Source organism: Dama dama, chromosome 8, assembly GCF_033118175.1.
Source record: "Dama dama isolate Ldn47 chromosome 8, ASM3311817v1, whole genome shotgun sequence".
NCBI classification, from domain to species: domain Eukaryota; kingdom Metazoa; phylum Chordata; class Mammalia; order Artiodactyla; family Cervidae; genus Dama; species Dama dama.
The window spans coordinates 45,273,456-45,290,069 of NC_083688.1; the positions used below are offsets into that span (position 1 = coordinate 45,273,456).

The 16,614-nt window shown below is 45.3% G+C and overlaps 1 protein-coding gene across 6 annotated transcripts in view; it reads right to left on the minus strand.

Annotated features, from left to right (window-relative positions):
- The window catches only part of SPATS2L (spermatogenesis associated serine rich 2 like), a 184,297-nt gene that overhangs the window by 20,841 nt on the left and 146,842 nt on the right, over positions 1-16,614 (minus strand). The gene's annotated exons all lie outside the window — the stretch shown is intronic.

Here is a 16,614-nt window from a genome sequence, read left to right on the forward strand (position 1 = left end):
CCTCCTGGGCTAGCAACAGGAGGAATGAAGGCTACACACAATAAATTGTTAATCTGTTTAATGCCCACTGGAGGATGAGAAAAGCCTGGGAAGTTGGCATCAAACTATGCCTCCACTCCTCTGGGTATTTCAACAAAAAGACTGTCCTCAAGCATCTTAGTAATTCAAGCACCGCTATGTATGATTGCTTTCAAAACTCATGCATAAAGGCGAGCCAAGGGATCTCTGCTGCGTCAGGACCCTGCTCATATTTGATCTGGATGCAAACCAGCATTAAGGTGCTGGCTCCAGGCAGCACCCCAGGACCTCTCCTGTGAGAATCAGTAAGGTGCACCTGAGAATTCTGTTGTATTCTTCTGTCCTTTCAAGGCAGCAGGTTTCTGGAAGGGAAGACCTTGGGAAGAGGATGTGGAAGTTGAAGAGGAGGATGGGACAGTGGAGGCTGGCCAGTCCTCTGGCAGGCTGCCAGACAGCAAGGAGACAGCATCATAGCACGCTGAGAGCCAGTTCAAAGGAAGGTCCGAGCGGAAAGGCCGTGTCTAACACCTTTATGGCTGCTCCCTGAGGCTTGCAGGATCTTAGGTCCCCGAGCAAGGATCGAACCTGTGCCCTCAGCAGTGAGATCATAAAGTCCTAACCACTGGACCATCAGGGAACTCCCCGTGCCTAACACCTTCTAAATGCCCTCAGTGCCTGGTGTCACGTCCAACTTTCTGAGCAATTTCATCAGTGCCATTCACGAGTCCCATAACAATTTCTTAGAGACACGAGGACAGAGGCTCACACTGATGGGAAACAGCTCTGTGGGCTGGGCAGGGGCGGAGGGCGCTGGGCAAAACCCAGGAGGGAGCTAGGAGACAGGGAGGGGAGGGAAAGGGGTGGCACCGGACAGTTGACAAGCCACAGAAAAATCAGTGTCACTGTCCCATCCCTGCTGCAGAAGCAGAAAGGTCTCATGTGGGCTTTCAAGGTACCACTGTGTGCAGACGGACAGCAGCCTCCAGATGAGAGCTGTTTGTGACTTACACCCCGAGAGAGCGCCCTGTGCCCCACCCATTAGGGAGAGCACCCATGCGTCACTGCAGTGAGTTCATTCAAGCATCTTAACAAACACCCTGGGAGGTAGGAGCTCCTCTCTCCCCTCACCACAGGGCTCTGGCACATGCCCTTCCTGTTGCTGGAAGACCTTTCCTCCCCAACCCTGCCTTTCTTCACCTCCTTCACTTGGCGACTTTCTTTAGGTCTCTGCTTACTCATCCCTTCTCCAGAGAAACTCTGACGGAGTTTTAAAAAACTTCCGTTCTTAGACTTTATGATCTTAGACTGTTGTGGGCTGCTCGACAAAAATGGCTTGATAGTGATGAATGGAAGGGAAGACAGCATATTCATTTTTCTACAGCATAACAGTAATGAAACTCTTTAATTGGTATATTGTCGTACTTGCATATAAATCATGTTTATGCAAAAATTTATATAACTTTTGTCACTGATGGAATCTAATCATTTGAGACACAAGCTTATGAATAAAAGTACAATGATATTCACAAAACCTCATAGGGTTTGGCTCAGAATCAAAACAGGTAGAGAATGATTCTGTTTGCAAATTGGGAGGGTAATAAATTATTGAAATTTGTACTTTCCCCACACTAATCATCTGCTATTCTAGATACAGGGTATATTTGCTTTTCAAAGGTGATACTTGGAAGAAACACGGAAGTCTTTAATCAGCTTTCTGACCACTGAAAGTTTTCTAAATGGCTGGATAAAGTCCTCAGGAGGGTACCAGATTGAAGACAGACACTATCAAACATGTTCTACATAAAGTGAACTCACAAAAAACCCATGCTGACCTCACATGTTTCAGATGTGCCCTTTATCCTTCCAAAAACACATCTTCTCATTTTATCTAAACTGCCTAGATAGTAAAATTTTATCCTGTTGCCATAAAAAAGCTTTTATTATTAAAGCAATAAGGTGTAAGGAGAGGAAGATTACCGTGGCCGAGGCTTTAGGGTTTATTATATAGTTAATCACAGAGATAAAGTGTCATTTTATAAAAATGTTTCCACTGTCTTGATTCCTTTCTATAGAGGACTAATCATAACAATAATAAAAAGAATCAGAAAGGCACTTCCGCAGGAAGAGATTTATCATGTTCTTCTCTGTGAAAGATTTCTTTAAATGTGGAGGCGAAGACACAGGGAGACAAAGCGGCTTCATTTGAGAGCTCAGAGGAGCCATGTAGAGTTGGGTGTGTTTCATGAATAAAGATGCCCTGGTGGGGAGCAGCCCCTGGACTGTCAGTGGGTGAGAAGCTGGAGAGCAGAAGCCACCAGCAGATGCTGAGGAAGGGAAGGTAGGATTTCAAAGGGAGCTGAACAAGCTCAACCTCCAACACAGCCGGAGTCAGATGTTAAAGAGTTAAAACTGGGCCACACTTCATCTTCCTGGGCTGGCCTCAGGGAGGCCGTGGTGAGAGAAACTGCCTGTGAGCATCTGATCCCAGACAATTCTGCTTCCCGACCTTCTGGTGGATGGAGTGCTTCCATGTAGAGCCTTAACTCCTGGGCTGCCAAGCAGAACCAAGCGGAGTAGAGCTTCAGGAAGCAGACAGCCCGCGCTCGCCGGGAGGATGAGCACGAGGCTGAGCCTCCAGACCGCCGGTCCCTTAAGAGAGAAAAACATTGTGGAGACTGGACTTCCTGATGACCCGGTGGTGAAGACTCCACCTGCCAAGGCGGGGTACACGCTTCGATCCCTGGTCTAGGAAAATTCCACCTGTCGCGGGGCAATCGAGCCCTCGCGCCACAACTATGGAAGCCTGCGCTGCTAGGGCCTGAGCTCCGCTATAAGAGGAGCCTCCACCTTGAGAAGCCCACGCACCACAGCTGGACAGCAGCCCCCAGTCTCTGCAACTGGAGAAAAGCCCACGTGGCAACCAAGACCCAATGCGGCCAAAAATAAATAAACGATTTTTAAACAGGAATGTGGAGATGGCTAGGGAGGAAGGATTCTACTGAATGCTAAGGGGATAGCTGTTGACAAACCTAGACAGCATATTAAAAAGCAGAGACATCACTTTGCCAACAAAAGTTGATATAGTCAAAGCTATGGCTTTTCCAGTAGTCACATATGGATGTGAGAGTTGAACCATAAAGAAGGCCGTGTGCAGAAGAATTGATGCTTTTGAACTGTGGTGTTGGAGAAGACTCTTGAGAATCCCTTGAACTACAAGGAGATCAAACCAGTCTATCCTAAAGGAGATCAACCCTGAATATTCATTGGAAGGACTGATGCTGAAGCTCTAATACTTTGGCCACCTGATGTGAAGAGCCAACTCATTGGAAAAGACTTTGATGCTGGGAAAGATCGAGGGCAGGAGGAGAACATGGCGACAGAGGATGAGATGGTTGGATGGCATCACAGACTCAATGGACATGAGTTTCGGCGAATTCTGGGAGATAGTGAAGGATAGGGAAGCCTGGTGTGCTGCAGTCCATGGGGTCACAAAGAGACACAATTCAGCAACTAAACTTGTAACAACAACAAGAAAAAGGGATGTTTCACCTCTCCTTGTTGCTCCGTCACTCAGTCATGTCCTTTCCTGGCCTGTATCAAATAGCTTAAAGCATGTCAATGAGAAGCCATAAAGCCAGGCTTCCTGTATAAACAATTTCCACTTCTTTCACTAAAGAGAAAGGGTGATGTACAAATACTTCCCCTCACCCTGGGCTCTGCTCCTTACTGCGGCATCAGAAGTAAGAACTGTGACCGTGGAAGGAATGCTAGCTGAGTGCAGGTGCTGGTGGAAGAGACCACCTGTACTGCTCAGGAATTTAGGCATCTACATCCCCTGCCCTGGAAGAAAGGTTTGTGCCCACCAGGTGGAGGGCAGAAAACCTCCCTTTATCCACTTAGGGTGTACTATATACTGTTACCACGGGAACCATTTCTAGTCCACTCCCCATCTTGCCAAGAATTCTTGGGCCCAGGGAAAAACTAGTCAGGGGTTTCAGTTCACCCATTTCTCAACTATTGCTGCTGCCAATAAAGGTGCTCCTGGCCTGACAGGCACACACATACAGCAAGACTACACGTGGTTCTCTATTCCTGGGGTCAGGAGAACAGGCGCCTACAAACAGCACCCAGGCTCTTGCATAGCTGCCAGTTCCCTGTTTCTCCTTTCTGCTCCCTGAGGACTAGCAGAATATGCCACCCCCAAATATGGCACTTTGGTATATTGATTACTGTGAACATTATGGGCAGTGAAAAACAGCAAAGGCAGGGAGACACTTTCTCCGATCTGCTTCAAGATAGATTGTCTAAAAGGAGCTCAGGTGTCATATACCCGTCTCCTTTCCCAGGAGTTTTCATCAAACAAGGAGGATGCTGACTCTTGCCACAGGAGAGACTAGAAATGGCACCATGGTCAGACTTTGTCACAAGCTCTCATGTCTCCCGGGCTTCCCAGGTGGCGCTAGCGGTAAAGAACCTGCCCGCCAATACAAGAGATATAAGAGACAAAGGTTTGATCCCTGGGTCGAGAAGATCCCCTGGAGGAGGGCCTGACAACCCACTCCAGTACACTTGCCTGGAGAATTCCATGGACAGAGCAGCCTGGCGGGCTACAGTCCACAGGGTCACAAGGAGTCAGACACGACTGAAGTGGCTGAGCGGCAGCGGCAGCAGCAGCATCCCTTCCGTTTGCTCTTCTAAGGACCAGTCCGTCATTCCTAAAAGTCATGTACTCTCCCTCAGAGGTCTACATGCCTCTCCTCTTTCCCTATTACGATGGTATTTAATCCTGAATTCTAGGCCACCATGGGCACTTCACTTTTCCCTGAGTGTCTGTTTGTTTTTCTCTTGTTAATCTGTCTTTTATAACAAGGTCTCAGTCAAGAACCCACAAGGGTAGAGGGTGAATATTCTTCCTCCCCTGCATGTCCATCCTGGCCGCCTTTCTTGCCCTGACTGCTGGTCACCGTTCTCACCACTCAGCAGTCTCCACGACACCCCTTCGTTCCCTGCCCACGTGATCAGGTCCTCCCGAGTGATCCCAGACGGGGCTCTCCTCACCGGCCCCACTTGCCAGCACACCACGACAGCTCATGATCAAGGAGCCGGCTATGCTCATTTATTAAGCTTTCTGCTGGGATTGCTGAGCCTTTTACCTTCCACTCTGTCCACGTTTGAATCTCAGTTTCACAACAGCCCATGCTCTTCTTATAATTGGATTTTTTTTTTTTTTCTGAATGCAGCAGTGATTTGACAATTGATCTAAAGATTTCTTGAATTCCAACGTGTTGTGCAACAAACATACAAAACCCAACATGCATGTCTACAGCCTGTCAGCTGGGGTTGGGAGGCAACTCTTTGAACAGCTGCCTAGAAATCGTGAGTCTCAGGGAAATAAAGCAGAATGTCTCTGAGCACGAACTGGAGTTAACACGTACGGTGGAGCTACGCCGCTCTGGCTGCCAGTGAACATGGCAGCTGGGCTCCATTTGCCAATCAGCTTGAGGCCTTTTTTTTTTTTTCCTTTTTTTAAATCAGAGGTAACATAACCCGTTAATGTTAATACCTCTTAGTCTGCATATTTTATATTGGAATTAGATAACGATTTAAATTACAGTTGGTGAATATTTCACCACACCATCTGAGGTGCATAGGTGGGTGCAGATGAAGCATAAAGACTAACTCTCAACACAAAATCCTGGAGTTTCTTACACACAACAGTTAATTGAAAACCACATGTACACCCGTGGTGCATTCATGTCAATGTATGGCAAAACCACTACAATATTGTAATTAGCCTTCAATTAAAATAAATAAATTTATTTAAAAAAAAAGAAAAACAAACAAATACGGACAGGGATTCCTTTTTCTTCTTGGAATTTAAGAAATGACATCAAAGTTGCAATATCCTGCAAATTCTACAAATCCCACATCATCACATGTTCAATTAAAAAGTATCTATATTCCTTACATACCTCTATTTAGAATTTTACATCTGATTTGGCTTAATAATATAATTTCTTATCTTTGCTGACTACTTCTTAGTTTTGTTTCTTTCCATGGAGATCAGCATTCAGGGAAAGAAACTTATTTGTATTTCAGCTTCTATAGGTATAAAAATGATATGACTTACTACCATCTCCTTTTTAAAAAAAATAAAAGAACAACAAAACTACATCTATGGGAAAGAAAGCAAACAGAAATCTGTGGTGTTGATTGTCTTATAGTACAAGGGTACCATTTAAGGAAGTAACGTTCTTCATTTACTTCATTTTGTGCTAAGTCACTTCAATCGTGTCCGACTCTCTGAGACCCCATGGGCTGTAGCCTACCAGGCTCCCCCATCCATGAGATTCTCCAGGCAAGAATACTGGAGTGGGTTACCATTTCCTTCTCCAGGGGAATCTTCCCAACCCAGGGATCGAACCGGGGTCTCCCACATTGGAGGCAGACGCTTTAACCTCTGAGCCACCAGGGAAACTACTTCATTTTACATGCTCATTAAAAAAAAAAACAAAAACAAAAAACAAAAAACTGGGAAATGTAGAAAGGAAGATAAAACAAATTTCAAAATAAAACGAAGTAAAATCTCTGTCTCATACCCAAAATACAGCCAACCACTCTGAACACTGTTGCACTTCCGTCCAATTTTAGGGGAAGAGGGCATCTAGGCAGTAGCCACCATGGTAATGAATCACAGTTAACACAAACTCAGGAACAGAAACTAGAAGAGACTGATAGGGCCAGGAAAAGTCACAGAAATGTTGGCCCACTTCCGACCCAAGGCAGTCAGGCCTAGCCTCCACTGCTCTGGCCTCCTGAAGGCTCCTGCATCTTTTGACTCTTGCGTGAAGAGGAGAGAATGTGTACTTCTTGGTTTGGGCCAAAAGGCTCTCACCAGCCAGCATCTCCAGGCTCACCTGTTGTCCCTCATCTTCAGGACCTGCCCCAGCCAATGGCTTCCCAAATAGGGGCATACAGAAAATAGTAAACTGCATGTACATATGTTTTTTTTTTTTAAAGCTGAGCTGCGTGGCATGCAGGATCTTAATTCCCCAACCAGAAATCCAACCTGTGCCCCCTGCATTGGGAGTGCAGAGTCTTAACCACTAGACCACCAGGGAAGTCCCATGTGTTTACTTTTCATTCCAAAAAGTAGACTTTCCCAATCTTTAGTATACAGATTAACCATAGCACACACAAATTATTTATAAATAAATTTTTTGGTTTGAGAGGGGTGTGCTTAAAATTCACTTCGATGGAGTGAAACCCAGGGCACACACTCCTCTCAAATCATGTTGTGGTCTCTCTTATTTCTGGTTCCTTGTGTTCTTTCTTCTGCATGGAATCCTTTTTCCCTCCCAGGATGACAAATTCCTAGTCTTCCTTCAAAGACCAGCTCAAACGTCACCTCTGGGGTCGACCCCTCCCTAACCCAGCGGTATTGCTTTCTCTGCCCCCAGGCCCAGCCCCATTGCAGTATCTGCCTTCCTGCCCTGTTCCGGTTTCACCCACTAGCCCAGGGCTCTGCTGTGTTGGGTGGATGAACGAAGAGAAGGGAAGGGAAGGCATGGCGACACAGGAAAGGGAACGAAGGCCTGATGTGGTGACCTATACTATTCGGAATGTGGCCATTCCGAATCAGGGGTTCCTTTGCCTTACATCTCTCTTCACCAGGGGGTAGACAGTAAAAAGCTGTGATGAAACATCCATATCTTATAGCCGCAATCCAGTGTATGCTCAGTAAACAGAAAGGTGGAATGGATTCAGTTCCTCCCAGTGTCTTGGTAGAGAGGAAAAGACATTTACTAAATGCTTACCTGAAAGAGAAGAGAACCGGTCTAGACTGAACTTCTATCATGGACCAGGCAAGAAATTTTCTAGAATAATCTGCAGAAAGTGACAGTAGCCCTGTTTTGCATCTGAGTAGAAGTTAGGAAACTCAACCATATTCGGTACTCGAATATGTGGAGAGGAGATTTAAATCCTATCCTGTCTAAATCCACACCTCAGGCCTCCTAATTAAGTTGTTAATAAACCCAGGAAGATGTCACTTTTGTTCCAATATGGCCTATTAAGTACCAAAGGTAGCAGTCACTGGAGCAATAATGTAATGTACATGTAAGGAAATCTACTGTATTAGCTTCAGGTACAGCTTTTATATGATTTGTTGCTGTGCTAATGATAAATTGTCCCAAATTACTCCTCGGTCTCATTTGACTCTACACTCTCACTCTACTGGTCTAATAAATACAAATAAGTGCCAAAATGTACTCTGAAATTGTGATCTAGGATATTCCACTTTTCAAACAATAATGTATTTTATATTTATCCTAATATATAGGAACAAATTTGTCTTATTTTCTCAGTGAAAATGGATTATATTTTAAATTAAAACACACACACACATACAAATGATACACACTCTCTTGGGATTGTATAGTTAGAACACTTTGCTTAATTCCTTTTTATATTTCTGTTCTATGATGAAAACTTAATGATTCCTATTCGGGAGCATGTTCTGAAGCTGATTTGACAGGTAGCCTTCATTTGCTGAAAAGATTCAGAAATCTTTTCAGATTTCAAGCTGAAATCAGAACCAACTTCTTATCCTCTAGCTCTTCTTCTGGGTTTATTATTCTGCAAGAAGGCTGGCAGTGAAAGAAAGCTGACTTCCAACGCTAAGTGTGCCGCTGACAAGACGTACGGAGGTAATCACACATGGAGCTCACAAAGGCTATTAATACAAGGTGCTATTTATGCTGGTTTCCCGGGGACCATATTCAAACTGAAAAGGCCAGTTCTGTACTTTTTGTATTTATCAGCCTGCTCTTCCTTCATGTCGACTGATTCACTCGGTCCTTGCAGTGGCCCTGGGGAAACATCTAATGCGGAGAAAAACCTTGGGGAGGAAAGAAAAGAGGAAAAGAGAAGCTTTCACTTCCCCAGAGTGAGCTACCCCTACTTAGACTGACACATATTCACGAACAAGGCAAGATTTGAAATGCGTTGTGCCATGGGGACTTGCCGCAGACACAAAGTCACAGGAACCTTGAGTTCCTCCACGGTATAAGGCATTTACCCTTTTCACAATTTCAGAAATGGATCCTGGAACTGATTTCTGTTCATTGGACTGGTGCCGAGTAAGGAAAAGGAGTCATTTGGGGCAGTTTGTCAGCTAGGCCAGTGACAGAAAAGCATACATTCGGCTCTCTTGAGACATAAATATATTTATTAGCTTCTTCTACGACTGTCTTGACATCCTTTGCAGGTGTATGCTCATCTCCATAATGTGCGTTCTTTTAATATACTGGCCTAATCTCCAATACTGAGTGTGGGGAGAAGGAATGGATTTGTCTAATTTCTACAGGATAACACAAGTGACTAGCAGGTAGGCACTTGGATAAAACATCTGATGAGAAGAAAAGAGATCAGTCAGAAAGTCTTGTTTGGATAGGCTTTGATCAATGAAAAGACTGTATTCCCTTGCAGGGCAGAAGTATGTAGAGACTTTGTATTAAACTTCTTGGAAAAAACATAAAATAAGTACACTCTTGGTTTTATCTGCATCATGTGTGTAGGCTAAGGAGTTGGCAAAATCTAGCAATCATTTAACACGTTGTTGATATTTTAACAGGAAACCAAAGGCCTGGTGAAGTCCCCCCGTGACAATACTAAGTGACTACAAAGGTTCCTAACGTCAGCTCTCTCTCCTGTTGGTAATCCTGTGATAAACACCCTTTGTTGAAGGGCACAGAGAAAAGCATCACTTTATTACTGACCAACACACTGCCCCAGACACTCTCGATGCACTCAGAATGCTTCCTATTATCAGTCACACGGTTTTACAGTGGAGTCTCAACTCATTACCCACACTGACATCCCCATCCTCCACGTGACTGAACTCAAAAGCCAGATTTGCTTGTTGTCATAGCATCTATTCTGAGGCACAGATCTGATTCTAGGACCTGTTTCACCTAATATGTATTTCCCCTGTACTTACCTATCAAAGTAGACAGAGTGCCTTAATTTTAATCTTCTCCTAATTAAAAGAGGGTAATTCTTTCATAATTAAGAGGGTCAACAAATACTTGCCCAACCAGCAGAGCACAGTAAGACTGCAAAAAGCCCTTCTGTTGTCATTCAGCTCGATTAGCACAGGGCAGGCCCGCCTGGGGACGTCACTGGCACCAGAGGAGTTGGATACATACCATGTGTGGCCAGAAACACCAAGCAATATTGTGGCTTGACTAAAGCCAGAGGAAAATAATACTTCCCCAGACACTTAATGGAACAATTCCCTACTGTATATATCTTTACATGCCTCAGATCTTCATCTGAATTTGGGTCCCCACTGCGTTATTTGGTTTTATTGCAAAATGAGAAGAAAAAAAAAAAAAAAAAAGACTCAGCAGAGACAGCATGGTGAATGAAAGTGATGGTCTATCACCAGCTACAACTTTCAGTTCTTAATTTTTCCATTTTCTCCTAAGGACTGACTTGAATTCTATAATGAAAAATAGACAAAGAAGCAAAGCCCTCACTTTTCTACACTTCAGTGTAATTGTTTCTGCTGCTCTTAAGGAAACAAAAATGTAATTTGACCTTTAAAATGTGTAGCAAGGTTTATGTTTCAGGAAGCATGGGAGAAATGCCTTCCTCCTGCACTGCTGTGAAAAGAGAAGACACTACGGGTGCATTGGGGTATGTGTGCGTGATTTGGGCATGGAAAGGAAATCTCCCTTCTCTTGTCTGCAGTGGTGGGTCAGGAGGGCTGCTGGAGGAGGGGCAGAGAGCTACTGGGGGCGGGGGTTGCAAAGGGAGGCATCTCCACCCTTCACTCAAGGAGCTGCAGCAGACCATGCAGAAGGGCTGGTGCAACCGTCTCCCTGTCCTCTCACTCAGGCTTTCTCAGCCTTATTGATGTCTTGGACTAGATCGTTCTTTGGTGGGGGTGGGTGGCGGGCGGTGGGGTGGGGGAGGCTGTCCGGTGCATTCTAGGATAAGTATTAATAGTGACATCCTGGTGTCTGCCTACTAGATGCCAGTAATACCACCTCTCTACAGCTGTGACAACTTGAGATATTTCCAGACATGCCAACTGTCTCCCTGGGGGAAGGCAAACTCATCTGGTTGGGAGCACTGCTCTGGCCCCAGACATATCACCCTCCTTTGCGGGACTCTGAGTCCGTGGTTTTCAACCACAGATGCACAAGAGAATCACCAGGGGATCTTTAAAAATAAAACCCTATTTCTGGGTTCACTAATGCCCAGTGAAATCAGCATCTCTGGGGCTGGTACCAAAGCAAGGGATGACCACAGAGCTCTAGAATTGGTAATTATAGTGCATACACATATACTTTGGTACTGAGAGAAGTAAATATTAATTCTCAGGCATCATCTTTCAGTCAATGCTAAGTTATTCACAAAGAGAACAAATAAAAAACCCAAAGGGCACAGAAAAACTAGGCTTTTAGCACTGCATGGAGAGCTGGATATTAGAAAAGGCAGCTAAAAGTTCGGGGAGTTTGAGCAGGGGGAGGGGAGGAAACAACCAAAGAGGAAGAATCCTGTTATGTGATAAATCTGCAAAAGTGAAGACAAATGGTCTCTTTTGGACTCAAGCTGAAGTAGTTCCAAGGCTGCCTGCTCCAAGAATTTGATGTTATTTGGGCACCGGAGAAGCAGCAAAGTGGGAATATGGGACAGACTGCTGCCTGGCTTGCTCTGAAATGCAACAGCCCCACTGACAATTTCTTCTTCAGGAGGCCTTCTCGAGTTCATATCCCAGAAAAAGACACAACATTTAAAATGTCACAGCAGTGATATGTGGTCTGTGCATGGGCCACCCTGCTGACCATCCTGATGGTCTGTGTGTAGTTCTGCTTCGCGACCCACAGGGCTTTTAGCAGCAGATAAAGAGCCCTCCTTCAGAGGGGGATTTGAGAGATGCACAAGATATACTTATCTCAAAGTGGCTTTCTCTTTAGCCGGCAATTCTCACGTCTAGAGTCATTCTTTTGACTGGAGGAGAGCTTTAACAGACTCTGTTAGCTGGTTAACATGCAAATCTGTCACTCTGGCGGGGGCGGGGTGGGGGGCACATGGTCATCAAAACGATGAGATTACCAGTGACACAAAATGAGTTTCAGTCATTAAAAGGAAGAAAAGAAAAAGGAGACAGAGAGCCCAGTACAAGGTCCTACGGTGAAGTAGGGGCTTCCCGGGCGGCTCAGGGGTAAAGAATCCACCTGCCAATGCAGGGGACCCAGGAGATACAGGTTCAGTCCCTGGGTTGGGAAGATGATCTGGAGGAGGAAATGGCAACCTGCTTCAGCAAAATTCCATGGACAGAGGAGCCTGGTTGGCTACAGTCTGGGGGGGGAGGGCGGTGTCACACAGTGGGGTCACACAGAGTCGTTCACGACTGAACGACTGAACACACAGGCAGGCATGGTGTAGTGACTGGGGTCGCGAGAGGGGCCCTGGCCTGTAGGGAGCAGTAGGAGCTCACCTGCCCTTGCAGGGAGGGAGTTGAGGGGAAGCCGACAGAGAAAGGGAAGGTGGGGGAGGGCTTATGGTCGGGGGAGCTGGGAAACTTCTGACCTACTTCCAATTTCCTGGCACTGTTTCAAGAGAAAACAAACACAGGTCCAGGAACATGTCTGGCCACTTTATACAGGAGGCATGCTTTGATTTCCCTTTCCTTTTTGAAAGCAAGGCAGCCTAAACATATTATCCCCTCCAGTCCCCATCCTCTGCAACCGGTTACCCAGCACATACCCTAACCCTTTGGCTCCTTACGGCCTTCCGTTTTCTTTAGGAATGCTTTTAATTAGATGTTAAACTGACAATGGCACCTAACAATTTTTTACAGCTCTATTTTGGAATCCTTTCTCCTCCAGCATATGGCAAAACTATCAAGTATTACTCTCCTTCCTCAATGTTTTTTGCGTTTAATGTTTTATTGCTCATTTAAAGCCGTCAACATCAACTTGGCCATGCACACACAGATTTGTGAGAAGCTAGACTAGTCTGCACACAAAGCAATTAAACCTGGCAGCTATGATTCGGAAGGATGAATATTTTCCAGTTGTGGTAGGGGGCCAATCATATAGGAAAGAAACCAGCTGCTTCATGTTAGTTCCTGATGTGACTTTTCACACAGACGCTCATGTTGCAAAATTTATTTTCTCTGAAGACATATTGAGAGGGTATTGTGTCATCTTTGTTCCCCCTCTTAAATCCCTAATTCTTTCTGGAAAAATGAGAAGGAGCCATGTAATGGTCGTTTAGCCTTCTGTAACTGTGTCCTGGTTAAGCGCCAACTCTGATTTTATAAGTTAGCTACTTAGTGGCTTTCTTCGGTAACATATTGAGCAGAACGTTCTTCACAGCCAGATTGGGAAGGACAAGCATTTCCTTCATTTCGCTCAGACACGCGTCGCTCAGTACTGAGCATGTGCAAATCACGGCTTTCTCCCAACTTCACACAATCCATCCCGGTGCATTCCAGCTTGCAGCGGGCGGGGTGGGGTGGGGTGGGGAGGGAATTTAGTTACTCGGGATTCTCCTCCTGAAGCTGGTGCTTTGGTAGCAAAGTGAATATGAAGGGTGTTTTTTTTTTTTTTTTAAATAACTGACTGTCTATTTATTTCTGAACTACACACAGCGCCTATTGAGCGCTTAGGTGAGAGAACAGGGTGGCCCGAGGCAGGGAAGGAAAAGCGGCAGACGGATGCACCCCACACCCCTGTTGCTTGTGCATCACATGAGTCAACATCTGCCTCAGAACCGGCACTCCTGGAAATCTCCAGAGGATGCCACAGCCTCCAAACCTGGACGCACTCCATGATACAACCCTGAGGTTTCCACTGTACTAAACGAATAGGGCTGCATTCAAAATTCTCTCTAGTGCCTAGAGTTCGTGATTTCAGCGCCACTAGGAAAGCTTCATTTTTTAAGCTTTTAAGCTGCCTTCTTCTATTTCGTGACCCACTATTTTTTCAAGAGCACCACAGTCCTTAAGATCCATCCTTTGCTCCTCAGAAAATGAGAGGCTTAATTCAAGCACATCGCCCTGTTGCCTGGGCAGCATACTTATTTTGAATAGAGGCAAAGTTTTCCCCTTTGGCATAAATGCATGTTTGTGGTTGATAAAAAATACTTTAGTTTTATGTTCAAGTTAACATTTGTGTATTTGGGGGTTGTTTTGCTGAAGGGTTAGGTCAGAAAACAAGTGGTGATGTTTTCTCCTTTTGCAGAAATACCATTCAGAAAGTGGTTGATCTAAATATTCTCTCATTCAGTTTGGAGGGAGAACGTCCTTCTGTCAAGGAGGTGACTTTTAAACAGCTGTATTGCTTTGGCAGAGCTCATTCAGAAGCCATCCTTCCCATCAGTATAAAACACGATGTGAATTACAAGCAAAGACACGCATCTTCCCTGGGTGCTGACTTTCCTGACCCCATGCTTCCCACTCTTGAAGACTAAAGCACTCAAAGAATGTGTTATAAATCTCAAGATGTCTCATGAGCCATGAGATGTTCATTTTACTAAGGAAATAAAATAAAAAATAAAAGCACTCGGAGCAGCTGGAGGAGAGAGGTAATTTGAGGTCATTGCTACACTCTGTCGATTAGCATGTGAGTCACTCAGATAGAAGGTGTCACACACAGGCCTCAGAGGAAGACGGTATTCTAAGATGCCACACCGACGGAGAAGACAGAGCAGTCTTCTGTGAGCGGCTTCCAGACAGCGGCTCCAGACAGAGGCTGGCAAACCACGACCCCCCTGAGCCAGATTTGGCCCCTGCCTCTGCAGACTCTCCGGCTGCCTCCACGCCCCAACAGCAGACCTGGGTGGGAGCACACAGACCTTCCAGCCTGTAAAGCATAAGGTTTTTAACCTGCTAGCACTTTACAGGTGACGTGTGCTGACTCTGGCTTCAGAGAACAGGTCTGGATGTTGCGTGTTCTTTTATTTATTTATTTTTGGCCGGGCTGGGTCTTCGCTGCTGCACATGGGCTTTCTCTAGCTGCAGCCAGCGGGGGCTCCTCTCCAGGTGTGATGTGCAGGTTTCTCATTGCGGTGGCTCCTCCTGGTGCGGAACAGGGGCTCTAAAGTGCTTGGGCTCAGTAACTGCAGCACGTGGGATCTTCCGGGACCAGGGAACGAACCCATGTCCCCTGCACTGGCAGATGGATTCTTAACCGCTGGAACACCAAGGAAGCCCCTGAGCATGCTTTTATATATTAGGGTAACTTAAGGATAAATTAAGGAAGAGAAGGGGACGACAGAGGATGAGATGGTTGGATGGCATCACCGACTCAATGGACATGGGTTTGGGTGGATTCCGGGAGTTGGTGATGGACAGGGAGGCCTGGCGTGCTGTGGTTCATGGGGTCGCAAAGAGCTGGACACGACTGAGCGACTGAACTGAAGGATAAATTGGAAAAGTCGTGTGACTATAAAATTTAAAAATCAATGATAGTAATAATAGCACTTTTTATTTGTATAGCATCTTTACCTTCTCCAAGTACTTTCAAACATATTCTTGGAGTTTGCTTTGAACAATTAGTGAGGTTATAATCTGATCAGAGAAGTGTTCCACTGGTGGAGGGTAAATGATTCCTCACTGAATAACTGAAGGAGATGGTTTGTTTTCAAGTCCCTGATGACTTATGTACCCCTGGAATCTCACATTCTAAGTAGCAGATGATTTAAAGTTTGAGACTTTTACATTAGGTTACTGTTTGACATAATCCTTAGTTTTACACCATGCTACAGTCAGCAAAAAAGCACATCAGTGTCAAAGAAAAGAATTAGAATGGGAAGAATATGCGGAAAGTGTGAACAAATTCTGGAATCATGAGAGGCCAATATAGGGAACATGCTATGTGAGCCTGGGCATTGTGGACATGTGTTTTCTCTGTTCTAATTTTCCTCTTTAACACCACGATTTTTCTCCAGGGATTCAGGGTTCTTTACCTCTCAGTTCATGGAGTTCAGGTGGGGTTCCTCCCCACCCTGCCAAATGTCCCACCGCTAACTCTCTGGGTAGGCACATGACTCTGGCCTGGCTAGTGGGAAGACTGTCCCTGGAGCCACAGGGGCTGGTTTATGGACAGATATATGACCCAACCCAGCTAATGGGAATTAGCCCTTTTGGACTTTTTTGTCAGAACTACTGGAAATGAAGTCCTCTCTCAGATCACGGGGCTTAAGGTTATGTAAGCTTGGAGCTGCCAGCATGTCATCTTTGCTGCCACATGGAGACACTGTACCTAAGAGTGAAGTAAAGAATAAGCAGAATCAGGAGACTGTGGGGGACATTGCGCAAGGAAAGGAGGCAGAGAGAGAGAGGGGGGAATCCAAATCCTGCTAACACACTGGGCTTAGAACCAAATCTGCCTAAAGGAATTTCCTGGGATTTTCATGTACATCAGTAATAAATCCTCTTTCCTCGTTTAACTACTGTGATTTGAGGTTCTGTCACTTGAAACTGAAAGTGTCCTGATGGATACACTGAGAACATTTTTCTACTGATATTAACTTAATCTTTCTTACTAACAGATATTTCACTGTGACTGTGGACAT